We start from the raw sequence: 27,519 nt of genomic DNA, 5'->3' as shown, positions 1-27,519 counted from the left end.
AACACAGATTTATATAGAGGCAATATGGTATTTTCTGTCTTATTGTGTATCCCTTCCTTAACGATTCCCAACATTCTGTTTGCTTTTTTGACTGCTGCTGCACATTAATGCCAGAATTAAACCATTTGGGCTGAAATTTTCCACCTTAATATGCCTGCCTCAGGCTGACTTTTTTGTGTGTGGAGGGTGTGTGGGGGGGGGGGGTGGAGGGGGAGGAATTCAGCCAAGCCTGTTCACCCATTTCCAGAAATGAGGCTAGGGAAAAACACATTGTTTTGCTCATGTTAACAACAAATCTGAAGATCTTTTCTAGGGAAGATTTAGTGCTTCCATGCTTTGGAATGGGAACGTGAAAATTGAGAGTCAGAAGGCCTTTGTGGCAGGGTTGGACTTTTTTCCATCCTCATGAAATTCTCCTGTATTTGGTCAAATTATTAGCCTTTGAAAAATAGCAGCTAGACATGGTTAGTAAAGACTTGTGAGAGCTTAGCACCTAGTATCTCCAAAGAGTTTATCTTCATTGAATGTGCTCTTGCTCCTAGTGTGAACCACACTGCACATGCACAGAATGATAACCTTCCCTAGCCCAGGGGTATAGTGGATCAGAAGGACTTTTCGAGTCATTGCTCCCTTGGGAAGGTGGGGCCTGGTCCAGAAATGAGGACAAGAAGCCTGTCTCTCCTGTGTCTTCGGTGACCACTCTGTTGGCACTCAGCAAAATGGAAGAAGAAGCCACCTGATTTGAATGCAGAATAGATAAATCCAAACCAGAGGGGTAGGAAAGGAGTAGATTGGGACAAAATGCCTGCTGAGACAGATTGCAGGGATGGAAGAGAAACTGTGACTGGGTGTTGGAAGAGGGAAACTGGGACTTGTTGGGCAAGGAGGCTGGGAACTGGGAATGGGAGGTGAGGTTAAGACAGTTGAGTAAGGAGGATGGAACTGGGAGTTATGTGTATGGGTGGCAATGGAAGAGATGGACCATGAGCTGGTGAGGGAAATGGAGGGAAGACGAACATATTATGCAGTCATTTAATTCAAGACTATCAGTCATACAGGAGCAAATTTAAGGTTACACAGGCAACCATAATTCTGCCATTTCCTAACTTTTGAAGGCTTGACATTGCAACCTTAATATTTTTAACATATTTTTTGTGAGTGTAACACATTTATATAGTGCCTGTAGCCTATCTTACTAAGAGAGGCAGGAGCCTTGTCACCTCTGTTCTCTTTGTCACATTTCAAGATAAACCCTTTCTGGGAAATATTGTCCAAATGAAGGCAGTTTCTGTAGCTACGTTTGAGGTTTATATTTGGAATCATTTGCTGCCCTATTGCAGAATGATTTAGCTGCTTATAAGCTGACTGGAATATCAATGTGGTCTTGAATAGCAAATACACATAAAAGGACAATACCCTCAAATTATTCAGTGTTCTGATTTCATTCTCTTAGCTGAAAAAAGTTGGCTCCTTTTGTGCCACACATAAAAAATAGACTTTTCTCCTCCATCTGGTTACTCACCGTGCCCCATGAAGGGATGATCTTTAGACAGAATATATGTGTGTGTAAAGCATGCTTCACTGATTTTTTCCTATGCTCATCTTTATTTTTGAGATGGGGCTGCACTTTACTGCACTGAGAGAGTCTAATGCATTTCACACAGCTTTTATAATGAAAAGCTTGTGACACAGTAACACTGTCTGACTACATGTTTTGTTTGCGGGTGTGTTTTTTTCTGTTAAAGAGCACACACCTTTACCAAGGCCCTATGTTGGCTAAAGAGGCATCAATCCTCAGGGGGTCTGTAAGTAAAAAGCAATGTGCAAATAGGACAGCTGCCCTTTTGACTGACACAGTGAGGAGTGAGTGGGGGACCTTCAAAGCTAAAAGCATGAGCTGCTACAGCTTGAGCTATAGAGCCAATGGTCTGTGAACAGGGACTGTAACTATTTATATCTTCTGGGTATAGGCACAGGGTAACCTCTAACACCAGTCACCAATGTGTTGCAAGTGTTTGTTATCTTAATGGGATTGTGAGAGCATCCTGGAACTAGTCGTGCTGGAACATTTTTTATAGTGGGGGCACTGAAGGTGGAAACCATGTATTTTGGCTTGCTATTACTGCTTCAAACCAAGGGGTGCAGCAGCTCCCCCAGCACTCCTGGTTTTAGTACCTATGGCTGGGACAACCATACCCATATTCTCAAGAGACTAATATAGATGCTTTGTTGCATGGGATATGGTAAATATGCTTTCGCAGTTATCTTTACTGAAAGGTTTCTTGTTTACAAGAGTCTTATCTGGGAAATGGAATTTTAAATAAAACCCTATGTTTGAATAGTGCAAGAGATGCTGATGCAAAATGACAGATGCCAAGATTCAAATAGAGACTGCAACTCCTTGATTAAACTCGTGTACTTGGCCCATTTATTTTCATATGATGGTGAATTAGCCAGTAGTGTCAGCCTTAACTGAATTTACTTTTAGGGTGTGCCACAATGTGACTTTATTTAATCACACTACACAAGCTATTGCCTATTACATGGAGAAAATGCCATGGTTTGGGGTTTCTTTTGTCTGAGTCAGACACCATTCATAAGATTTTGCTGGGTGGCTACTACCAGACATCCCAGCTGTCCAGACATGTGACGATGAAGCATCCCCTCTTATACCAACTGATCTGGGTTCTGTGCAGAATGGCAAAGGTGTCTTTATACCACCTTTGTGTTTCCCTGGTCTAGGAACTTTCAGTTCTCTTGGCAGGTTTCTTGTGTAAACTGGAGCTTTTCTGAACCACCTGTAGCCAAAAGGGACCATTCCAGCAGCCAGGAATCACCAAGACATAAGAATGTTTTGGTCACATGACTTAAAATTCTGGCTTGGGCTTACTGGCTGCTGTAGTAGGGAAATCCTTCACTAGCACACTAAACGTGCTCTCATGTCCCTTTGCATAATGATTCTGATTCCTCAGAAGGCAGAATCTGGTGCATAGAATGTAGCCATAAAAAGTGGTTATTGGTTAGGATTCTCTAAATGCACTAAGCTTTTCTTTGGTATGTCCACATCTTGAAAACTTTATTTGATGTTTGGATCTTATTTTGGGGTCAGTCTCAACCCTACCTTTTTTCTGCATGTAATTTTGTGGGGGTAACTAGCAACATTTTTGAGGCCTTATTAGCTGATCTGCAGGCACAAACATGTAGTAAGAACTCCAGCTTACATGAATGATGCCAAAAACTTTGCATGAGCCAAAATAGAACCATTATTTAATGTGCCAGTCAAGTGCTGTTCAAGAAGGGAGAGAGGATTTATAGATCTGTCCCTTCACCCAGAACTCTTAGAATCATACAAACTGGAACCACTATGTTAGGAATAAAACAACCTTTTCTGTGTAAAAGGTCCTACTGTAGGATGGAGTAATATAATAGTAAGGGTCTTCCACTGCTACAAATGTCAAAGCAGGATGTGTTCCTGAGTCAAGTGCTATAACAAAAACTTTATTTCTGTAATACAATAGTAATACTGTGACTACTTATAAGTCCATTTTTGTCATCCTGCTTTTCACTAGGGCCACTAGGATAAAAAAAAGATTCATGGAGGGTAGGTCCATCAATGGCTATTAGTCAGGATGGGTAGAGATATGTCACTAGCCTCTGCCAGAAGCTTGGAATCAGTGACATGGGATGGCTCACTGGATGATTACTTGTTCTGTTGATTCCCTCCCACTTGGCCATTTCAGAAGACCGGATACTGGACTTGATGGACATTTGGTCTGACCCAATATGGCTATTCTTCTGTTCTTTACAATTTAACAAAGACAAAGATAATAGAAATCAGATAATTCAGTGTTAAATTCAAATATCCTCTGCTGTTTGTATTAAAAACAAATTCTGAGCAGCTTTTATGAGTATGAGATCTTTGATATAGTTGAGCAGTGAATGCCATTGGATGGAAGGTAGTAGTACACATATAGGACATTATCACTCACCAAGAGATGCTTTCCATTGACTTTAATGGCTGCTTGGTAGGGTCCCAAGTTCATTCGTTACAATACCAGAGATGATTAATGTAGATTTAGCCAGTCCAGTCAGATTGAAATTGGTGCATTAGAGTGAGAGTAGCATGCTGTAACATTACTGACCTGCTACATTATGACGGGCTTAAAATATGACCTCATAGCTATGCTAATCAGTTTATCTATAATAGTTCAAACCATCATGCTTTTTAAAAAAAGACTGAATAAAGTGATTGCAGATTTTTTTTCACTTTTTATTGATGCATTGTTTTTTATTAGTGAACTAGGGATCTTAGTTGGTTCACATGCTGTGGTTTCAGTTGTGTATAATATTTTATAATTGTTTTGCATTATATATTTAGAACTCAGTCCTGCTCTCAGCTGTGCATGAACAGACGCTTCAGCTGAGTTCCAAGTGAACAGAATTATAGCAGCAGCTTGAGCTGTTGGAATCCATTGCAGGTGACATTTGCCCCTTTGCAAAGGGCCTGTATGAGCCCCAGGCACCACTAAAGTGCCTCTTCAGCTCTCTTGTGAGGATTTGTGTGGTTAATTGACTGTATGCCAGCCCTGTGTTTGGAATGAATTGAATCTGTGGTGCATTGCATGAAAGAAATGTTCTTCACTTGTGTTGTAAATCAGCTTTTTTAAACTTTTCTGAGAAAAGGTCACAACGCAATGAGTCTAAACACAAATCCTGAGAATATACATTCACAAATATAGGAAAGTTCAGAATTAGCTCTAAATCCAAACACTGCAGTTGCTGTCTTCAGTATAATCTGCCACATCAAAATGCTAGGGCAGAACACCTGGAATGCTGGGGAAAAAATTGGACCTGCTGTTGAACTTTGCAGCTAAGTGGAATAGAATTGGTTCAGAAAAGCTCTCTAATGAGCTCAGCTGCAGCCCTTGCTTAGACCCCAATTCAGTAAAGCCCTGACGCATGTTGAATATTACTATTAAGTTCAGTGGAAGTTTTACCTGAATAATGATTGAGTCAGGACCCTGGAATGTGCCCCATGTTGTTATCCATAGTAGCAATTTTTTTCAGGTAAGAGTCTATGATCTAAAACCCCATTCCAAGATTTTCATTGAATTTAGTGGAATTACCCTATTGTAACTTGTTTTACCTGTTTGCCACAATGTTTTACCCTGTTTACAGTGTTTATATGGATGCTGACAGTACATTCTAATACTTGTTCACTACCTTTTATTTATCTTATCTATTAAGTTTTTAATGCATTGTTCTAAAAAAGATATTACATAATTTTTCTCTAATGTATGACAGTGAACTGTGTTTGGAGATTTTTTGTTCTTATATGAAAATGATTGCTCAGTACTATGTGGGAAAATCATTATTTGGAAATTATATATCCCAGTTGTTTCTATGGAAACACTTTGTCACATTATGCAAATGAAATAGGAGCTATGGAAAAAAATAAAGATTTTTTTTTCTTTTAGCATGGAAAGCCCATATATTGGAAGAGTAATTTTTTGCAAAATGTTCAATAGCAATGTTTGGCCATATTTATCTGTGGCACAATTTCAGACCAGGGAAGTATTTGTCCTATTGTGCAATAGAGATTCAGAAGCTAGATGGAGTGCTGTGATTATAAAACATGCATAGTGTTAACTAGCAATAACATGACAGATTAACATAATTTTTTACTGCTGGCACAGGCCAGCACATCCTACGTACTCACTGAGGACTGTGTCTATGATGAGTTTCCTGTTTCAGACATTTATAGTTTTTGTTCTAGCCTTGTCTAATGTATTGTGGTCAGAATCATTTATAATGGATGCTTCTTTCTCCACCCTCATCACATCCAAAAACAGTGGAGGGATGGGATATAAGGTCTGGCATATTACTAGAGTATTGCAAACTGACTTAGATTTCAATGCTTCCCTAGAAAGGTCCCTGGCATGCAAGCAGGAACAGAAAATTCCTTAAAATGACAAGCTATCACTTTAAGTATAACACAGTGTTTCATACTCAACAGTTCTAGTGTTTCATACTCAACAGTTCTATTCCCAAGTTCTGCCACCAATTTAAGGCTCCATCCTGCTCTCATTGGAGTCCATAGCAAATCTTCCTTTGACTTCAATTGTGCAAGATCAGGCTTTTGTTACAAAAACTGAAACAGTGCAGTCCTCAGAGACTGGTCCAGTGAAGGAGTAACAGAAAGCAACACTAGCTCAGAGGGTGGTTAATTACTCTTCATCCAGACCAGGGGAGCAACAGACCAGGGTAACCTAGTGCTCAGTAAGGAGATAGACATAGAACAGGATTCCTAAACTGCCCTATTTCATTATTTTGTTTTATCTTTTGAGGGAGATAGCTAGGGATGTGTAAAAGGAAGTAAGGGTATTTTCTCCTGCTTATCCTATCATCTACTTTATGTTGTATCTAGGGGGGAGGAAGAAATGGAGCAACCAGAATGCATTGTAGATATGTAGGAGACTAGGACTCAGGACATCATGGATCTATTCTTGGCTCGGCCACTGGCCTGATGGGTGACTATGGACAACTGTTGTCAGCAAGAGTAAGTCTCAGGTCCGACACTGGGCTCTCAAAGTACAAAGGATGCTACACAGGTATCTGTCAAACACAAACAGTTTATTTCCTGACAGCTAACAGCTGTGCCCCATAACTGGAAGAACAATATAACAAAGAAGTGGCATATCTTATGTCTCTTCCTGCTAGCCTGGAACTCCGGATAGTCTGCGGACGAAGTGGGAGGTCGTCTCAGCTTCCGAGGCACCGGTATCCAAAGCCCATCAGTGAGGTCCAAATTGCTGTGCTTTGGTGCAGCCTTCAATACAGTTCTCTTGCATTGTTTTGCAGTTTGGAAATTTCCAGGGGTTACTCATTATGTGCTGATGTAGGGCTTAGCTGTTAGTTATCGATCTGGTTCTGATCTAGTTCTACTTGTTCTTTGGCCTTGTTTACGTGATCAGTACGTTAGGGTAAACAGAATTGTTTCTTGCCCTTTACCTTTATCTTATACTTGTTCTTGCTATACTGGCAACAATGCTTGTCTTAAATGGTGTATGTTCCCAAAGACTTGCTTTTGGCTCATCGGAAAAAGGAGGGAAAGAATGCAGGCCTCACTACCCCTAAACTTGCACATACAAAGTTCTTCTGCAATTAACCCCTGCAACAACTCATTTCTCTTCTCTGAGCCTCTGTTTCCTTTCCCACCATTTGTCTGCCTTGTCTATTTTGACTGCATATGTTTGAGGGGAGGAGCTGCCTCTTATGTGTATATATAGCACCTGCCTTTAGTTGAGTCCATTCATCAATAGGAGTATCCTGACAGATCTCCTGCTGAAGCTTGTTAAAAATGGCAATTATTTTTGTGGGAAACTTTTTGTTTGAAAGCAAATCAGAAGGTCAAAATTTCAGTTGTCAATCTTCTGAGTTTTTTCATGAACCAGCCACAGAAGTTTGACCAAAATAATTATTTTCCATGAAAATTCTCTTTTTATTTATAAATCCAGTTTGATCCGAGCTGGTCCAAATTCATGGGTCCTCTTCAGAGCTCCCAGTGGGCACTAGAGTTTACTATAGTGAGGAATACATTCCCTCACTGGTATTAACATGGCACTATGTGTAATCAGTGCTTCTCTATCATCCCTTAAATTGTAATTATAGTAGGTCTTCTCAAGTGCCTTCCACAATATACTAAATATATTAATCAGTTTTTATATGCACAAACTGTGCACAGACTTATAACGTGCCACTGCTTTTTTTTAAATCAATGAAGCACTTACTTTCAATAATATGTGGGGTTAATGGAAATTGTGAGCTATGTTTTTCTGTCATGGGTGAAACTTAGAAAACCCTGTGTTTGCACACACAGATGTAGCAACTGAATTATTTATTTGAAAGTGGCATTATTCATTTTTTATTTATGCATACATGGAAATACATACCCAAGTGTGTACCTTTCTCACTGATGTTTGTGAAGTTTAATAAAAACTAAGTAAATTATTCTGATATGTCCACATGCAATGTAATATTAAATTAAATCAGTTTAATCTATCACTTTCTGGAGATATGCTAGTTCATAATATAAATTAGTATAAGAGAAATATACAGATACAATGCAGTTAAATATAGATCTTTCTATATAGGTACAATACAGTATATTTAAATCTAACTATTATATTCATTTGGAAAATACAATTTAAATTATTTTGTGAAAATTACATTCTGATGCTATTTAGATAAAAATAACTTCAGAAGAGTGCAATGCTGTATGTGTACATGGGTGTCCTATTTTTATTTAAGAGCAAACCAGGTAATAGAAAAAAAGAATATATCCAGTTCTAAGAAAGGGCTGACTCATTAGAGAGCTTTGAATCTCTGCTGAGCTGTGGATATTTAAGGTATAGAGTAGTAGCTCCTGAAGTAGCAACCATGAGATGGTCACATAAGAAATTTAAAATAGTAAGTTACTGCTGGATGCCGCTACAGGTTTAACTTACACCCTACAGTGACTGTTAATCATAAAAACACTGAGCCAGTCTGTTGAAAACTTCAATCCATAGAAAAAGGTCTAACATTGAAGTTTAAATGGCTATACAGAGAATTCTATACACAGAAAACAATTTACTGAGCGCTTTGCATCTTGAAATACTATTTTAGGGTAAGAAACTCTTATACTATTCCTCGCATGGTTTATTCATTTAATTGATTTTAACAGATCCAAGCTAGTTTTTACTGTTGATAAGGTGAATGGCTGATGGGATCAATAGTTCATTTGAGTAATATTATACAACAACATTGCTTCCAATCATCAAATATGGAAGGGAAGTCACCCTGAAATTGTAAAATGAACATGCAGAAGGAGTTTCAGAAATCTTTTTTTAATTGCTCTTAATCTCACTCAGACTTATCATTTATTGCTAATTCAGCTTCCTCCTGCCACCCACAGCTAACTGTGCCTACATGAGTTCTTAAATTGACAACAGATTAGAAAGGTGAAGATGTCTGGATTAGGAGCATTCTGTCTAGGAGGTAATTTAATGTGGTAATGGACTTCTCATTAAAAAAAAAGCAAAGTATTGACTTACATTGGATGGCTTTTCCAGGTTTGGAGTGTTAGTAGCAGCTGTTGCTTTTGTCTCTCAGTTTTCTTTTTCCATGTACTGTGTTTATGTTATGAATATGTATACATGGAGAAATTTGCACTTGAGTTCAAAGTAGTTGTGAAATATGAGTTGATGACTGTGTGCGGCCCTAGTTGCAACAGTTCCTAAATGTAAACTCCTTGCAAGAGTATGTTGTTGTTAACCTAAATCTACAAGTGATGACATTCTGCAGTACCATATTAAGTTAGATAACAATTATTCTGAATGCTAAGAAATCAAGGAACAGGCTGATTCCAGAGAAATTGTTCCAGATTTTCATGCAATTCTGCTTCAGATTCTGGATCTAAATGCAGGGAGCTCAAAAGAATAATAAATAACACAGCACAATGCATGATTTGTAACATAGAGGTCTGCAATGGTAGCTTTCCTGAAATGTGGAGATTTTACCTAATGTCTATATTTATATGAATTTTATTTTTTTGGGAAAAAATCAGAGTAATTGCACACAAGCACAGCATTTTCCGTGTTTTATTATTGCATTTTCATTAGCAATGTAAAATGGCAATTGTTTGTTGTTTTGGGTTCATCAGAAATAAAAAAAATGTGAGGTTAGGTGGACTGGTTTACCCTTACCATACAGTTACATGGAAAGAGTCTAGGGAGGTTTTAAAACAAGACTCTTTTAGCCATAATTTGGTTGACGTTGAGCATTATTTTGCTTTTCTGTGAAACAGCGCTTTTTGTAAGACTCACACATCTTAGGAAGACAGACCTTAAGCACAGTCAGATATCTTTGTGTATTTTTAAAAATTTAGGACCTGGAAAGAAGTTGGAAAAAAGGGCTGATTACAAAATATCATGAAGTTTGTAACCAAAGGTTCTCTCTAGCTCAGTGGTCCCCAAATTTTTTGGCATCACACCCCCTTTTTGATTTTTGAGAAACCCTCATGCCACCCTCCCCCCACCCCCGTAGCATCAAAACTTGTTGAGCAAAAAAAAAAAAAAAGGAACAGACCAGGACCGAAAAACAAAAATAGCAGCAAAACTTAGGAGTGGGAATTGAACTGTGTGTGTGTGTGTGTGTGTGTGTGTGTGTGTGTGTGTGTGCTGGGTTGCCTCACGCCCCCGCTCCCTCCCGAAATTTCTTCATGCCCCCCAGTTTGGCATGTCGGATGAGCCCATGCTCTAGGTAGTGTCACTGGGCAGCCTGTTAATATTTCCAGTAAAACACTCAGCACATTTCCTCTGCAAGGCCTCAGTTGGCATTTGTGTCAGAGCCACCAGTGTTCAGAATCCATGTCATCCTGACTTTTAGTCCTGGACTCTGATCACAAAACTGCCTCTCCTTTACTCTACTCACCTTCATTGCAGAAAGTGTTGCTCCTTTGACCTACGTCTTTATACTTGTTTTCTTTATTTAAACTATCCTTTAAACATGACGCAGCATGGCATGGGGAGCCAGTGACTGATTTCACAGTATGCTACATCAGGGATATGCTTGGCCTGAGGTGACTGTACAATTTCAAGAATATGTCCCCTTTAATTTTAATATCTTATATTCAAGTAGTTGTAGTAGTTTGATCTTCTGCTTTGACCTTTATATTTCACTATTCAGAATTTTAATTGGTTGACTATCCAGTTCTCTGTTTATAGACTCACAAACCTCCTGCCCAATGCGTGGGATTATAACTTACATGAAAAAGGTCAGTATGGTACATGATTATCATGCACACTCAGGCATGCATAAACACAAATATATTTATAAGCATTTAAGAATTGATATGTCAGGCTGTTGAGGTACTGCTTGGGGTAAAAGCAGCACAGCCCTTGCAGAACTACATGCTGAAGTGTAACATTGCACCGAGAGCATGAGGTGTTCTCTGCCTTTGGCAGAAAGAAGTAAGAAGTAGAAGTCTTCTGTTTCTTTCCATAATAAATATTCATTCTGGGCTTTTTGTTACTTAAATAGGGACTATACAAAAGAGATGATGACCTAAAGAAAAACATTTTTTATTCTAACTGGTGTGGATTTCAGCTCTGCTTTGAATTTTTAATTCAAAACAATCCAGATAAAGATAGGAAAAGAATGGAACCTCCAATGTAATGTGTCAGCTTCTAAATTGAAGAGGAAAGCTATTGGTTTTATTTCTCCAGACCTGCACGAGCCCTTACAATTTTGTTTCCAGGTTGAATCTAAAACTAAAGTCCTGTTCCCCTACTCCACTTCAGAAATGGCCAAAAATCTGAGAAGAGGCATTCCTGTGAGATTTTTTGGCCCCAAAATGATGGAATCTCGTGAGTTTATGAAATCTTGTTAGATTTCCATTTTGGGACAAAAATCTCTTAAAGATGTAAGTAACATCTAATTGGAACATGAACTCCAGATCTGATTTGGTCATGAATCTGAAACCCAAATCCTAACCTAAACTTTGTATATGAACATTTTTTTAAAGGACTTGTCTATATGGGGATGTTATAGTAGATCTATAGTAGGACGTGATTTTAAAGTGCTATAGCTATACAGGTATAACCCCCTATATAGACACTTTTATTATGATATAAGTGTGTGTCTTTCATTTTAGCTTTGTAACAGAACTCAGAAAAGGACTGGGAACAGGGTCAAGAGGATGAGCTGAATAGAAGCTCTTAATGCAAGGAAACCTCTTAGTTTGGTGAGGACTTTTTAGTCTGGACTTTTGCTATGTGGGAAGGGATTTTGTTTGTGAGTTGGCTGAAGGGCTAAGTTGCTTCTCTAGCACAGATTAGTGTGTATAGAGCCATGGAGACCCACCTCAGGGAGGAAAACTGAGGCAAGGCATGCTAACAGAACCTTGTTTGGTCAATAAGAGGTATAACAGAGCAACCACTTCCCAATGATAAATTGGTTCAATTGGTGGGATCATGAGACCCTCTATCCCATCAAGGGGGGGATTATGGGGTAGAGAGGTACAGGTGCTTTCTTTGGCTGAGGAACATCCACTTTGCTAGGCTGATGTATGGAGGAGCAGGATGTATCTGATGAACCTCTTCCAGAACAAAAGGAAAGAAATGGAAGACATTCTTTGCCTGCTGGTGACACAACAAAGGCAGACACAAGCAAACTTCCTGCAGCTCTTGCAGGACCAACAAAAACTGCACTTACAGAAAGTACCCCAGCTCCAGTCAGGGAGAAGCCCCTGGTCTCCTTTAGATTCAGAAAGGTGGGGCACATAAAGAGGGGTCTTCCCTTGAAAACAGGAATAGGCAAGTCCCTTGGGATGGAATGATTCTTGTGTGGGATCATAGGGCAAATTAAAAATACCTGTCCCAATAAGAGCTTGAATTTGGGGGAGGGGGAAATGGATTGTAGCAAGAGGATAGCTAGGGGCCTAGCAATAAAGTGCAGCACCTCAGCTTTGAAACTTAGTTGTGGCAGATGGAGCCAGAGAGAACCAGTTTGAGGAGGAGCTGACTTACGAACAGGAGGGCAAGGAAGGATCTGGAGAACCAGATTTCTGCCCTTCCCCTGAAGAAGAAAAAGTTCAGGTTTTGACTTTTAAGTTTGTTGTGATTTTACCAAAGTTCTAAGCCACTTCTCCAGGACATGGCAGAGTGTGAAGAGCCAAGGAGACCCCACCCTATAAAGAGGGAAATGAAGGCAGGTAGTGTTGGTAGCACCACACTCAGCCAGCAGGGGGCACTATGAGGCAGCCACAAATCTAAGACAAACTCATGTTGCTTTGCAAGAATTTTAAGAAAAACCCAAATAGCCACTTTTATTCTGAAATAAGAGTGTCCACACAAGGGAGCTAAGTAGATACAACTAGAGTTGTTTAGTTATACTAGGATAACTGGAAAAATCACCCTCATAGACAAGCTCCAATTCTGTGATCCTTTCCAGCATTGTTGACTCCTTAGAAGTACAGTATCTTACTGTAACAGAAAAAAGTTGAGTGAACAAGTCAATGACAAGGCTGTATGTCCCTAACAGATATTGAACGCAGCTAAGCAAATGCAACACAATCATTCTCAACGGGTATGCACTCAAATTTGAAGGTGTACTTGTTTGGCCAGAACATAAAAAAGACATGTTTGAATTTTACTTACACAGTTCAAGGAGAGTTAATTTGAAATTTAATAATTAATTTTAAGCAGAAAGTAAATGTTAAATTTACCGTGATAGGTTTTGGCACAGGACAGGGCATATTTTAAAAGAAATGAGAAATAGCGAGGAGGAAAAAACAAACCTGACCCTGAAGCAGTTAAATGAACCAGACAAGTTCTTACTGCATACTTTGTAACCTGGCTTTTACATGTGTTCACAATTAGCTTCTGTGCCAGTGGTGAAAAAGATAAATTTAAAACTTTGAATTCCTCCAATACATTTACCTACGTTTCTAGGAATAATGCTTCAGCCAGAATTCATGTGTGTCTGAAATGAAAAGTTTTAAAATGTTCTATTCTTTCCTACATTATACTTAGAGACTGAGACTATGTCTACAGTACAGAATTTTTTTTGAAAAAATGACTGTTTTTCTGAAAAAACTTCACTTACTGCAATCGTGATCATTTAAAAAAAAAAAACCAAAAGAACAGAAGGGGTTTTTTTCGACATTGGATAAACCCCTTTACAAGGAAAAAGCCTTTTTCCGAAAGAGCTCTTTCAAAAAAAAGGTGTGTGTGGACGGGGAAGAGGGAGTTCTTTCGAAAGAAGAGGAAAGAGCACAGGTGCCCTGGTGGCCACTCTGACCATAGTAATCTCAGATTAAATGAGAGATAGTGTGCATTCAGATTGCTTTTTTGATGCACTTTTGCAGTGTAGACACTCTTTCAGAAGTTTTTTCAGAAGATGTCTGCCAGAAAAGCTTCTTCCAAAAGAAGCCTGCAATCTAGACAGGAGATGTGGCTTATGTTGATCTAATCAGGGAACAGAAACAATGCCATGAGGCATAGTGACCAGTCACTAACCAACATAATTTTTAATTTTCCATTCAGAGCTTTTCCTGTTCATATTAATTCTTAAAGTATAAAATAAAAGCTAAATAATTTTATGGGTTTCAGAGGGGTAACCAAGTTAGTCTGTAACAGGAAAAACTTAAAAAACAACAAATTGTTTAGGGTGTGTCTAGACTACCTAGTTTTGTCGACAAAAGTGGACTTTTGTCGGCAAAACTATACCAGCGTCTACACTACCGCTGAGTTCTGTCGACATAACGTCGACAGAACTCAGCAGTTTTGTCGACGCTGTTATACCTCATTTTACGAGGCATAACACCTTCTGTCGACAGAACTCTGTCGACAGAAGGTGTTATTGCCTGTAACGTTGCGTCCAGACTACGGAGTTCTGTCGACAAAGCAGTTTGCTTTGTCGACAGAACTCAATGTGTCTGGACGCTCTTTGTCGACGGAAGTTTTGTCGACAGTGTCTGTCAACAAAACTTCCGTCGACAAAACGCGGTAGTCTAGACGTACCCTTAGTAGCAAAACATGTAGATGGTATCATGAGCTTTCATGGGCGCACCCCACTTCTTCATATGACTGTTGGGCTGTGTCTAGACTGCATCCCTTTTCTGTAAAAGGGATGCAAATTAGACATATCACAATTGCAAATGAAGCGGGGATTTAAATCCTCCCTGCTTCATTTGCATAAACATGGCTGCCATTTTTTTCCGGCTCAGAGCTTTGCCGGAAAAAAGCGCCAGTCTAGACGGGGATCTTTCAGAAAATAAAGCCTTTTCTGAAAGATCCCTTATTCCTTTTAATCAAATGGTTTCCAAAGGTTTGGGAAGGTTTGTTTCATCTTTGACCTCCCCATCTTCTTTTCTGTGAGCAAGAGGGTGGAGAGATTTGACAGTCCTCATCCTCCTCTTTCTCCAAGGTATGTGACTCTCCTACTGTCTTCCAAGGTCCCTCCACCTACAGAAGCCTATATACCCCCTTCATTGCAATCTGTATTCTGTGGACTTTTAAACTGCACAAGAGCAGTGATGGCCAAATTCTTAACCGTAGAGTATTAATATAACAGTGAAAAAATGTTATATCTGAGGGTATGTCTACACTACCCTCCTAGTTCGAACTAGGAGGGTAATGTAGGCATACCGCACTTGCAAATGAAGCCCGGGATTTGAATTTCCCGGGCTTCATTTGCATAAGCCGGGCGCCGCCATTTTAAAATCCCGGCTCGTTCGAACCCCGTGCCGCGCGGCTACACGCGGCACGGACAAGGTAGTTCGGACTAGGCTTCCTAGTCCAAACTACCGTTACTCCTCATTCCATGAGGAGTAACGGTAGTTCGGACTAGGAAACCTAGTCCGAACTACCTTGTCCGTGCCGCGTGTAGCCGCGCGGCACGGGGTTCGAACGAGCCGGGATTTTAAAATGGCGGCGCCCGGCTTATGCAAATGAAGCCCGGGAAATTCAAATCCCGGGCTTCATTTGCTAGTGCGGTATGCCTACATTACCCTCCTAGTTCGAACTAGGAGGGTAGTGTAGACATACCCTGAGTGACTTAGGAAGCAGAAGTTGTCTATTGTTCTGGCCCTAAAGAAACAGGAAGAAGGAATGGATCCTCATATCACCATATGAAGAACTAGAGCAGGGCGCTGCTGATTATTGGATGAAAATAATAGAACATGATAAAAGGGTACTGGGACTTCACCACCATGAAAGAGAACAGGATAGATGGTGAGGAGACCAGGTTTCCTGATGTTAAAGAAGTGCTGTTCTGAGCAAGGTCCTTATACATCTGGTCAAAGCTTCTGAGCTATTTCCCTCTCCTTGCATATCTGTTCAAGGGCTTTTGTTTTGTTAATGCATGTAGAATCTTATGAGCATGTTATACAGTCTGAACACATTGTTATATGTGTGATACCTATTTTAACAATACTAATAGGTGAGTCAGACTGTTTTCCACGTATGCATTTGATAGTGTTCACATGAAACCTAGGGACTTTGGTATGAGTTTGCAACTAGTCTGACAGCATCACAGGTTGAGTAAAAGAGATGAAGTAACTGATGCAAGCAGAGGAGGTCACTCTGTTCAGATCAGGGCTCTACAGTTGCGAATAAACATGCAAATTTCTTGGTGCTTACTGGAACCAAATCTGAATGCTGAACTTGCTGAGATTTGGCTGTCACCTACTGTGCCTCAATGCTTAAATATGAAACAAAATACCAGAAACAATGAGTTGTGAGATGAGGGGGAGGGAAATTCTCGGATGGGTGAAATTAAACCTCTTCAAAAATAGGAGAGCCACAGACACATTCCATTCCATAGCATACAAATATTTTCTGTCATTATTTAATTTCAGGGGATGAGCCAAAGTAAATGCACATTCAGTTACATTTTATCTGCTCATAAGTATATGTATTAGTACATATGGCATTTTTGCTTATTCATTTCATTCACCATTCCAGCTTTTACCTACTTGAAATGAAGGCACGAACACAGAAGACAGTTCATAAAAATAAATTGACAGCCCTCAAGCACTAATTTATTTATTGGAGCTATGTAATGTCTAGTCAGGTATTGATATTACTGTAATTTATTCCACTTGCTTACTTTATATCTGTTGTGTAATGACAAACTTGCACTTACTGCCAGCATCTGAGTATGGGAATTAATGAATATGCAAAACATACTGGTATTGTTTATTGCCATGAGCAATGAATGTCTTGTAAATCTCACGGTGATGTCTGGCCTTGCTTATCTGACTTCAGTTTCTGTGTTACTGTGATTATTTTGTGTTATCTTCAGGCTGTAATTTACATTTGTCTTGTTCTGTAAGTCTCTCTTATACTGTTGTGTATATCTTTTAATATTAAATTACAAGTCATGGTGCATCAGATGTGATCATTACTTTAGCAAAGATACTAGATAATAAAAGAGAATGTGCTTTCACAATTCAATGGGAAAGACAACGTATTATAAGTTTAAAAATTGCATAGTGTGTTCAGAGCTAGATAGAGCAAAACATGGATGGCTATAATGATGTGATAATTGATTTTGAGCACTTTTGTAACCTACCAGAGATTTTTAATTTTTATGTGTTTCTTTCAAATTGTTTGTAATCCTGTGAAAAAGTGTGTCTTTTTGTTGTAATTAGTTCTTCTTTTTATAAAATGTGATAATTCATTATTTAGACATAACAGTCAAGATTTTTAAGTGTGCTTTTGAGTGTCCATCTTGAGCTAGCTTAAATAGGCCTGTTTTATAGAGTTACGTTCCATTAACAGACCATCTTTGGATATTGGCTTAATTACCAAAATTGTACCCCACTCTGATGCAATCCAAGTATTTGCAAATTCTTCCTGAATCTCCCAAATGTTGCACAGCCTTATTTAATGATAAATCTGTCTAACCTTTTATCCCAGCTTTAGATTTAATTTTTTTTCATGGAAGTTAACCTTTTAAATTCATGCAATCCCCTTCTCCTCTCATAATCTGTTTTATTTGATTAACTTTGAACCTTTCATTCTGTGGGATCCCAAAAAAAATTGCAGACTATATTCAGGGATCACTTCATGACCACTGAAATCCTCTAAATGAATGTTGTCATCTGTATAGCAGTGCACAGAAGCATCTAAACAAGTTAGCAAAGAAATACAGAACACATTATCCTCTGAAATAGCAGTGGATCATTAGGTTTGCAAAATGTAGTGGCCTACTTTAGCTTGTTTTTCTGACTTCCCCAATCTTTGAAAGAATGATTGAAATCTTCAGTGCACCTAGGATTAATTGCTGCTGACTCTCTAAAATAGGTCTGGCTTATTAGAAGTGTAGGAAAATGGGACTGGGGACTTGGATCTGGGGATAGTTAGAGTATGTCTACTATACAGTGTTATTTCAAAATATCTTTGTCTGCACACAAAATGTATTTCGAAATAGTATTTTGCTATTTTGAAATAGCGCGTCCACACTGAGTGGACTCTGAATCGCATTTAAGGTTGGCCGGAACCAGTTTCAGCAGGGCACCAGGTCAGGACTTACTGTGTGGGGCTGCTGCCTGAGGCTATCTGAGGTCTGTGCTTAAAGGGAACACCCCCTCCCCCCCCCCCAAACAGCCAGTTCTCAGGTTTCCCTGCTTGCATGTCTACCTCAATGAGGGAAAGCAAAGCTTTTTGTCTCTGCGTGCTCTGATTGCCCTCACTCGTGACACCACAGGACTCAGCAACATGGAGACAGAGCTGCCCTTGGGCACTCTGGTGCTTCTCTTGGAGGCATTGCTGTGAGCCTGGCTGCACTTTCTGCAGCCTGCCATCCAGGAGCTCCATTTGGGGGCTGTTAGTATCCAGGACGCCCTGCGGAAGAGCTTCCACCCTGAGGAGCACTAAGAGCCTCCCTGGTCTGCCCCACTGGGGGCTTGTGCCTCATTCCTCCCTCACGTCCTTCCACTTAGCCCTCCCTAACCCTCCTTCCTGATGTAAAATAAAATACACGTATTTTCATGAACACAAACTCTCTTTATTTAACAAAACTGGGGGGGGGGGAGGAAGCAAATTAAATTCTGGTGAGACTGGGGAAAGGAGGCAGGAGAGGGGAGAAGAGAGGGTGGGAGAAGGGAGGGGGAAACCTGGGAGGAGGGAGCTGGAAGGGGGAAGCAAGAGGAAGAAGAGGGAAGGAAAGAGCAGGGCTCAGGGTTGGGGTCTCGCCGGACCAACTTGATTGTCATGCAAACCTGCTCCTGGGTTCACATGTGGCCTTTGGTGGCCAGGCTGGCAGCTATCCTGCCATAGACGGTCGCATTCCTCAGTCTAGGGTAGAGATCATGGACATTGGGGGCATCCCCCCCAAACCTGAATAAGGTCCATGATCTCCACCCTGGACTAGGAAACTGACCACCTTCTCTGGGCCCTGGCAGGCTTTTGGGAGCTGGCAGACTGCTCCTGGGGAGTGGTGGAGGGCTGGCTGCCAGTGGCTTGCTGGCTCATGTTTTGGGGCCTCTGGGTATGGGGCAGTGACTACTGGCTCTGGGTTGGCAGGCTTGGAGCTGGCACAGGCACTGTGGCCAGAGTCTACCCCTAAAAATAATCAGCGTAGCGGCATTATGCAAGAGGGTTTTTCTTGCACAAGAAGGGGCAGGGTAGACAGCTCCTTCTGGCGCAAGAGCCCCTTCTGCAAAAATGGCAGCTTATTAGGTATGCTAATGAGGCTCGGCGATATTCCACGCTTAGCCTCATTTGCATACTTCTGACGCAAGAAGCCGTGAGTGTAGACATAGCCTTAGAGAGCAAGGGGAAGAAACTCAGAACAGCCAGTCCTAACAAGAGTTGCCCTGGTATTCTTATGGTGGTGTTGTGTAATTAGTTTTTTATTAGTTGAACCAGACATCAGGACTTGTTGAAAAGTGAGTAGCTTTTGATGAGGGCTCATCCAGTTTATATGTGCCAGGATGAATATCTCTATGCACACATAACGTGCAAATGCCATCTTTTAATAGCCCAAAGTAGTAAGAATCTCTCTTAAATCTTCCCTCTAAAACAATACCTATAGCAGTCTAGCATCATCTAATAGCACAGAGTGCTGGTTGAATACATCTCAGAGGGAAGGTGTCCATCTATTGCTAAGTTGGCAGAGGTATGTCATCCCAGGAGGAGCACAAGAGAATGATTGTTGAACAAAGGAAATATATGGTTTTGCCATATTATAGCTATAGAAGGACATTATTTTAAATTTTAAGCGTCTAAGTTAAAATATAGCCAATTAAGAAATACACATTGTATTCAAATGTAACAGCTGAATACATGGGAATGAATTTGACTTTTTAAGAGATGTTGCTCATGTACCCCCATTTAAGGGATTATTTATATGATGCTAAACAGGAGGCAAGAAGAATCATGCTCCACCTACAAGATTAAAGAAGTGGTTGAGAGGGTTAGCAAGAATTTAAAACAAATGGTGGGGGAGACTGTTGCAAAGGTCCCCCATAGCAATAGCAATTTTTAATTTGCCTTATATTCAATTGTGGTGATCCTGATGTTTCAGGTTGTGGTGGTGGTTTTCTGCTGGGTAGTAAAGAAAATCAATCATCTGCAAAGCTTGCACGATGGGTATTTCCTGAGGGAGACCATATGAAGTTTGAAAATTAAGGGTGCCAATAAGATCTTTGCTTGGTCTCAGTTATGACCCTTGAGTCTAGGTTGGGCTACCTCACTAGAAACCTACTCAACTCAGTATAAATGAAGGTCTTCACATGATGCAATCTTCAAAGAGGAGATTGTTAAGGGGAAGATTGAGACTGTAACAAAACACTTAAGCCACTGTCAGTAACAGGAATATTAACTGTTACATTTATGGCCAAAAGCAGCTAAACTAGTAGACCTTTGTACCTTAGAACAACTAGGCAAGTCATGAAGAGAGGTGGAGCAACCATGATAATTGAGCATGACCCTGTGCCATTTTGTTGAACTTTCTTTTAAACTTTTGAAGCATACTGTTTTGAAGGACAAGAAGTGTATCTAGATTTGACTTCTGCTGTGTATTTGTCAGGGCCCATGAGACTATAGAATCTGCAAACACACAGCTGTATAACTTATGCTTGAAACTTCATCCTTAACAAATTGCTTGCTCAGTGGTTGCTAGTGATTGACAAGCTATGTAATACTTTGAGCATAAAAAAGGGAAAAGAGATTTGGGTCAAGTGGACACTGATGTGAACCTACCTCAAGGTCCCCAGTATCAGACAGAAGGCTGGCCACTGGAAGGCTGTTACTGACCACTCAAAACCTCTCCAAACCTTTGAGGTACTCTATAACCTATTGGGTTTGTATGTGCTGGAGACTAAATAAAGTAGAAGTTTTAAGTGAAAGCACTCTGGTGTTTTACTGCTTGTCCCAACCACCTGTCAGATGGACATGCTATGCCTCCATTGATTTATTTCCTGATACTGCCTTGCAAAGATTAATATTACCAAGAGCACTGGGTGTAGAAGATCCTTGGTAACAAGCCTTTTCCACCTACTCCCCACCCAATTTATTGAATAGGAGAAATACTGGACACACAACACCTGTTCTTCCTGCATCTAGAACTTTGTTTCTATACAGCAAGCAAGGGGTTTGAGGCAGGACCTCACTACGCCTTCCCACACTTCGTTTCATGTACTACATGCAAAGAACTAATAGGAAAGGACTCCATGATTCTAAAACTGAGCACGTTCTTTATGAATAGAATTATCTGTAGAGTTGTTGCAACAATAAGCAGCATTCTAACCATGTGTATGCATATAGTTTTCCTGCTTCCTTCTTCAACATCTTCCCTCCTGCAACATGTACACCTCCATTTAAGTTCCATGATGGTTCTTACACACATGGCCATGTAGGATCAGGGCGTATTCTAACCTCTAAAGTTTATCCACATTTATGAATCACCTGTGGCATCTATTTGCCGAGCCCTTTTTGATAATGTTATTGTTCTGATAGACAGAAATCTAATACAAAATTATGGTGAGAGGCATGAAAATTGATCTCAAAGTATAATAAGACAGAGGTTGAGCAGGGCAATGACGGAGAGAATGAAATAATCAGACGTGACAGGGAGAAGATTACACTTCTTTAACTTGTCTATTATATCCAGGAAATGTAAGAACCAAGGTAGAAGGAACAAACAAAGATAGAGAAGTGGGAAATAGAAGTGTATAACTAGTTCATCAAGGAAAATTTGGAACCAGTGTATGGTGCAGTTGAGAGACTTCATATATAATACTTATTGATAATACAGATTGAAGTCCTTGTAAGTTTCTGATTAAACTGAATAGGAGGGGTGAGGGGAATCACATGTTGGAACTAAAGGGCAGAGTTAACTAATACAATTTGAACTCTACCACTGATTGAATAAGAGAATTTTAATTCTCTCTCTCAAGGATTTGGTTGGCTACCAGACACGCCAATGGGGGTAAAGGTAGTAGTTGTCCTAGGGCCCAGAGATTCAAAGGGGCTCAAGGCTCCCAGGCACTTCAAATCACCACCAGAGTGTGGTGCACCTCCCTCTCCCTCTCCCCCCCACTGGAAGAGCTGTATGAAGTGTAGAGTGCTCTTTCCAGCTCTTCCAGTGGGGGGGGGGGAGGGGAGCGGGAGAAGGTGTGCTGCACTCTGGGAGCACATAGTCAGCCCCCACAACCACCTTGCCTGGGAGCCCACACAGGCAGTTGGTTCCCCTGCTGGCTGGCTCTTGCTCGCATGCTAAGTTTCAAACTATGGCCATATGTGAGGTCAGGAAACAATTTCCCCCAAGTCAGTTTGTCAATGACCTTAAGAGATGGGATTGCCTTCCTCAGCAGCATTTCATTTTACAGAATTATCTGGGTATATCTCACTTAATCATTTCATTGCCTCAGGAACCAGTGCACTTCGTACCTCCTAATCTCTGCTTGTGGCATGTATCTAGTCTCCTGTGGGCTATAATAGTTTGGTTTAATTTGGGTGGTTTGGGTTTAGCATCTTCTTTCTGTTCCTTCCCAGCTATAGCTAGTGGGAAGACGAATGTCTACCTGTACAGTGCTGCAGCAGCACAGCTGGGTTGATGAAGTTATGCCGCTGCAGCACATCTGATGATGATGCTCTATGGCAATGGAAGAGAGCTCTCCTGTTGGCATAATAAAACCTCCTTTGTGAGCGGGTTAGCTATGTTGGCAGGAGAAGCTCTCCCACATCCATACCACTGTCCACTATGTATGTTAATTTATATTACAATGATCGTAACACAGTTTTCCTAATGTAACCCACACACCTTCAGGGTGTCATTCACGGCCAATGTAGTGGCACTTATAACACCTAACCAGAGAAAGAATGAGTGTGCTCTACAGCCTTAGCTAAGAGCTAGCAGGCTTTTAGCTCCAGCTATAGATGTTCATGCACCAGGCTCCAGAGGTCCCAGCTTCAGCTCTACCTGTCAGAGTTATACTAACAGTAGGTAAGTTTGATTAAATCAACAACACGAGCCGAGTAAATTTAATAAGCATGCGTCTAAATTTAAAATATGTGGCTTAAAAGTGATGAATTATTCACAAATCAAGATGAAATGGAGAATCTTCTACTGTGTGCTTTTAAAGTGTCATTGCTTTAATATAGGCAATTTAATGCACTGCTGTAGTCTTTTCATCTCTGAAAATCTACTGCAAGCCTGGTGAGTTTATATCACTTAATTTACAAAGCCAGAATTTCAAGAAATAAGTATTTTAAAATTTGCAGTTTTTTATTATTGTGCTTCAATTAAATGTAATATTCCTAAGGGGGTCTTTACAAGATTGTTAATTTTATACTCATTTTTATTTTTCCTGACTTTTTGCTTCAATAATTTATATAATTACTTCATTGCACATTTGTTAGCTTACTGTACAGTTTATATTTCCATGGTATTCACTGTTACCCATTTAAAATGTTGTATTTTTTTCTAACACAGGTGAACTGAACATACCTTTATCTTATTTAAAAAATTAAGAATTCAGTGATGGGCCATACCAAGATCTGAACACTTCTAAATACTAGAGAAGTTCAACTCCATATGTAAATTTAACAGCCACCCACTATTTTGGTGAAGGGCAGAACAAAATACTTGGATCCAAATGTTAGATATTTGGATAATGGTTTAAACATTGAGGATCATCTATTAGAGAATGAGTTATGTTCTTGGTGTCTAAGGTCCAAATAATGAGCTTATGTTCGTTGGGTGTCTTCCAGGAAAGGAACAAAAATTCTTAATCTTAATGACAAAGTTAACACTTTTATAAAAGAGCATTTTTTATAAGATTATAAGGAAACTGGAGAATTGAATTAATATTTGGGAATATTTTGTCTTTTACTTAAAAAAAAATCCCCCAAAATAGATACATGCATGGGATTACTAGGGAGAAATGAGAGGAGACAGTTGTATAGCAATCCAGGATTATGTTTTGGGGAAGAATTTTGGTCTGTCTAGAATATATTTTGGCTATCTAGGGCGGGATTTTCAAAAATACTCAGGATTGGCCCAGTTTTTCTACCAGTGAAATCAATGGATGTTTTGCCTGTAACTTCAACAGAAATAGAGCTAGGCCAGAGCTTAATACTTTTGAATATTCCTTCTTCCGTATATAGTTTGTATCTTTGTGGTAAAATCAATAAAACAGCATAATTTATAGTGTGAAACAGTAAATCCTTGTAGTGGGGTGGCTGCTCCACTCTGGCATGGAAGAGGTTAAAGCAGCCTGGAGGGAGCCCCATCTTATGAGGAAAGAGTTCTTAGAGGAGCTAATCAGAGGGAGGCTTGCTGGAACAGTCCTGATTATAAGGAGTTGCTCAGCAGTCCAGTGAGCAGCTGGGTCCTGATTAAGTAGAGTGCAGGACTGATTCCCGGAAAGAAAGCACCCTGGATATAGCAGTTCTGGGCAGGCTCAGGAGAGCTAGAGAGAGAGGCTCCAGTCTGACACCTGCCAGACTGTAGGCCTTGATGCAGGGGCCAAGGAGGCACAATGAGTCATGGAGTAGTGGCACAGGGAAGAGGAGGCAGTAGAAGGGAGAGGAGGGCAGGACAAGGCTGCTTCCAGAGGGAAGGATAGTGGATGGGCTTTATCCCCCTTTCCCACCACTGAAGTGTTGCCTATAAAGGCTGCTGCTTGTCCCTGGGATGAGGGGCTAGATGTTGGCTGCCGTTGGACATGGTGACAGGTGCAAGACAGGAGAGGGGTCACATGATGACCCTGAACATCCATGGTCTCCTGAACATCCATGGTCTCCTACAGTGATTTATGCAATCATCTTGAGAGCCTTATGAATTGTTTTCAGGCTTTTTACAATTTTTTGTAAATTGATTACTTTAGTAAGGGTCTGTTAGATTATTTTATAAATTGTAAATAATAGGAATTTATAGTTCAAAGCTCTTGTGTGACAAAACATGTGTCTGCAAACTTCTGTGTATCAACAGCAGTGCAGTGTAGTTCTTATTCAGAAGATAAAATTCTATCTACACCACTTGCATAATGTCATTCGCAGTACACGGCTCTACTCCCAGGCACATTTTTGCATTTACCACCCCCATACTGATCAACTCAGGAGAATTCTCCTGAATGCAAAGGGGAGCCTGACCTAGCTTTCGAATTAAAAGCAAGCTATAGAACACATTTGTTTTACAAATGATGAAACACAGCCCCAAACAGTGGAAGACTGAATCTTCCTCTGTATTTCAAACTAATGGACCTGCCAGTGTACGGGTGCACTGGGCTTTGCAGTGGGAAGAAAAGAGAGGAGGGAGTGCAGAAGACTATGGAGCAGGCTGGGAGACTATGGAGCAGGCTGAGAGTTTTTACCTGAATCTCCATAATCCCTGCTGGGCTACTTCTTCCTAATTCTTCCTTCTGAATCCCATCACTCCAGGATTCAACACCACCTTACAATTAATTTTTTCATCTGTCCCCATTTTTATGGAGAAATCCTACTGAATGTAATGTATCTTAGCTATAAAACTATGCAGTTCTCTAGTATAGTAACTATAGAGTTTAATTCTCTATCAAATAAATAGATTGGTATGTCACTCTTAATCTTCGTTGCTTGTTTTGAGTATTTTCTCTACTACCCACAGTAAAACTCCATTAGTCTGGCATCCAATGCTCCGGGACTCCTGATGGTCCGGCACCATCAGGAACCCGGAAGTGCTGGGGCAGCCGGACAGGCTTCCCCCATTCAGCTGCTGCTGAAACTGACCAGCAGCTGAATCGGGGAAGCCGGGAGCAGAGCAGCTGGGGTACTGCTGGGTTGGTCTCGTAGCGCTGCCCCTCGGGGCTGCGGGACCAACCCGGCAGCACCCCAGCTGCTCTTGGGGATGCCTGAGGCAGAGCAGCTGGAGTGCTGCCGGGTTGGTCCTGCAGCGCCAAAGGACAGCGCTGCGGGACCAACCTGGCAGGACCCCAGCTGCTCTGCCCCAGGGGTCCCCGATTCAGCCGCTGCTGAAACAGATCAGCGGCTGATTCCAGGAAGCCCTGGGCAGACCTGATCTGCCCGGGGCTTCCTGGAGTCAGCTGCTGATCTGTTTCTGCAGCGGCTGACTTGGGGACACTTGGGGCAGAGCAGCTGGGGTGCTGCCGGGTTGGTCCCGCAGCACCGAGGGGCGGCGCTATGGGATCAACCCGGCAGCACCCCAGCTGCTTTGCCCCAGGCCATGGGATTCAGCCGCTGCTGAAACTGACCAGCAGCGTCAGTTTAACCAGCAGGCTGAATCCGGACGCCTGGGGCAAAGCAGCTGGGGTGCTGCGGGGTTGGTCTGGTAGCACCGCCCCTCGGCGCTGCGGGACCAACAAGGCAGGACCCCAGCTGCTCTGCCCCAGGGGTCCCCAAGTCAGCCGCTGCTGAAACAGATCAGCGGCTGAATCGGGGACCCCTGGGGCAGAGAAGCTGGGGTCCTGCCAGGTTGGTCCCGCAGCGCCGTCCTTTGGCGCTGCGGGACCAACCCGGCAGCACTCCAGCTGCTCTGCCCCAGGCGTCCCCAAGAGCAGCTGGAGTGCTGCTGGGTTGGTGCTGTAGCGCTATCCCTCGGCTCTGCGGGACCAACCCGGCAGCACCCCAGCTGCTCTATTGCAGGCATCCCTGATTCAGCTGCTGCTGAAACTGACCAGCAGCGGCTGAATCGGGGACGCCTGGGGCAGAGCGGGACTATCGTAAGGGGGGGCTATGAGAGGTCTGGGGTGGCATCCCCTCCCACCCCACTCCACACCCCTCATAGCCCCCCCCCTTCTGATAGTCCGGCATATCTGATAATCCGGCACCCCCTGGGTCCTAAAGGTGCCGGATTATCGGAAGTTTACTGTAATTGGTTTCATGCCTAATAAATTGAATAGGATTTTTCAACAGGAGTGTAGTCTAAATCCCCTTTCCAGTTACTTCACAGGCCCGTTCCCTCAAGCATCTGTTGGTGCATGTGGCTGCTTCCCCTCAGAAACACAGAGGGGGTATAGCGACAGTCTTTTATTATTCTTTATATTTTCTGGAAAGGTCAGGAAGGGGCCCATGGCAGCAGAGGCGTAGCAAGGGTGTTATGCGCCCAGGGGCAAAGGAAAAATTTGCCCCCCCCCCGCCATGTGGCACGGCCCTGAACCTGGTGCACAGCTGAGGGGAACTTCTACCGCATCTCCCCCCACCCCATACAGTTTGGGGCCGGGCTTCCACATGCACTAACCCGCCAGTGGAGATGGAGGAGGGTCGGGCTTGGAGAAGGGTCGGGCTTGGAGCAGAGAGGTAGGGAGGAGGCTCCAGCTACCAGTGGCAGGTGGAGTAGCAGCATGTGAGCTGAAGGGATAACGGGGGGAGCAGAATGGGATAAAATTGGAGCCCTCCTCGCATGGTGCCCAGAGGCAACTGACCCCTCCGGCCCCCTTGCTATGCCACTGCCCCCCCCCCCCCCCCCCCCGCAGATCTATCATCTTATGCATGTGTAAAATCTGTGAGAGCCGTCCCATGAATCTGC

At 41.7% G+C, this 27,519-nt stretch overlaps 1 protein-coding gene across 1 annotated transcript in view; it reads left to right on the top strand.

The window, feature by feature from the left end:
- The first annotated feature begins 8,527 nt into the window (after positions 1–8,527).
- The window catches only part of DLK1 (delta like non-canonical Notch ligand 1), a 143,730-nt gene continuing 124,738 nt past the window's right edge, over positions 8,528–27,519 (top strand). The window contains exon 1 of the mRNA XM_089778356.1: positions 8,528–8,668. The gene's annotated coding sequence lies outside the window, so the exon portion shown is untranslated. The remainder of the gene's footprint in view (positions 8,669–27,519) is intronic.

Source organism: Pelodiscus sinensis, chromosome 5, assembly GCF_052426305.1.
Source record: "Pelodiscus sinensis isolate ZL-2025 chromosome 5, ASM5242630v1, whole genome shotgun sequence".
NCBI classification, from domain to species: Eukaryota; Metazoa; Chordata; order Testudines; family Trionychidae; genus Pelodiscus; species Pelodiscus sinensis.
This window is presented reverse-complemented; position numbering and strand designations above follow the sequence as displayed.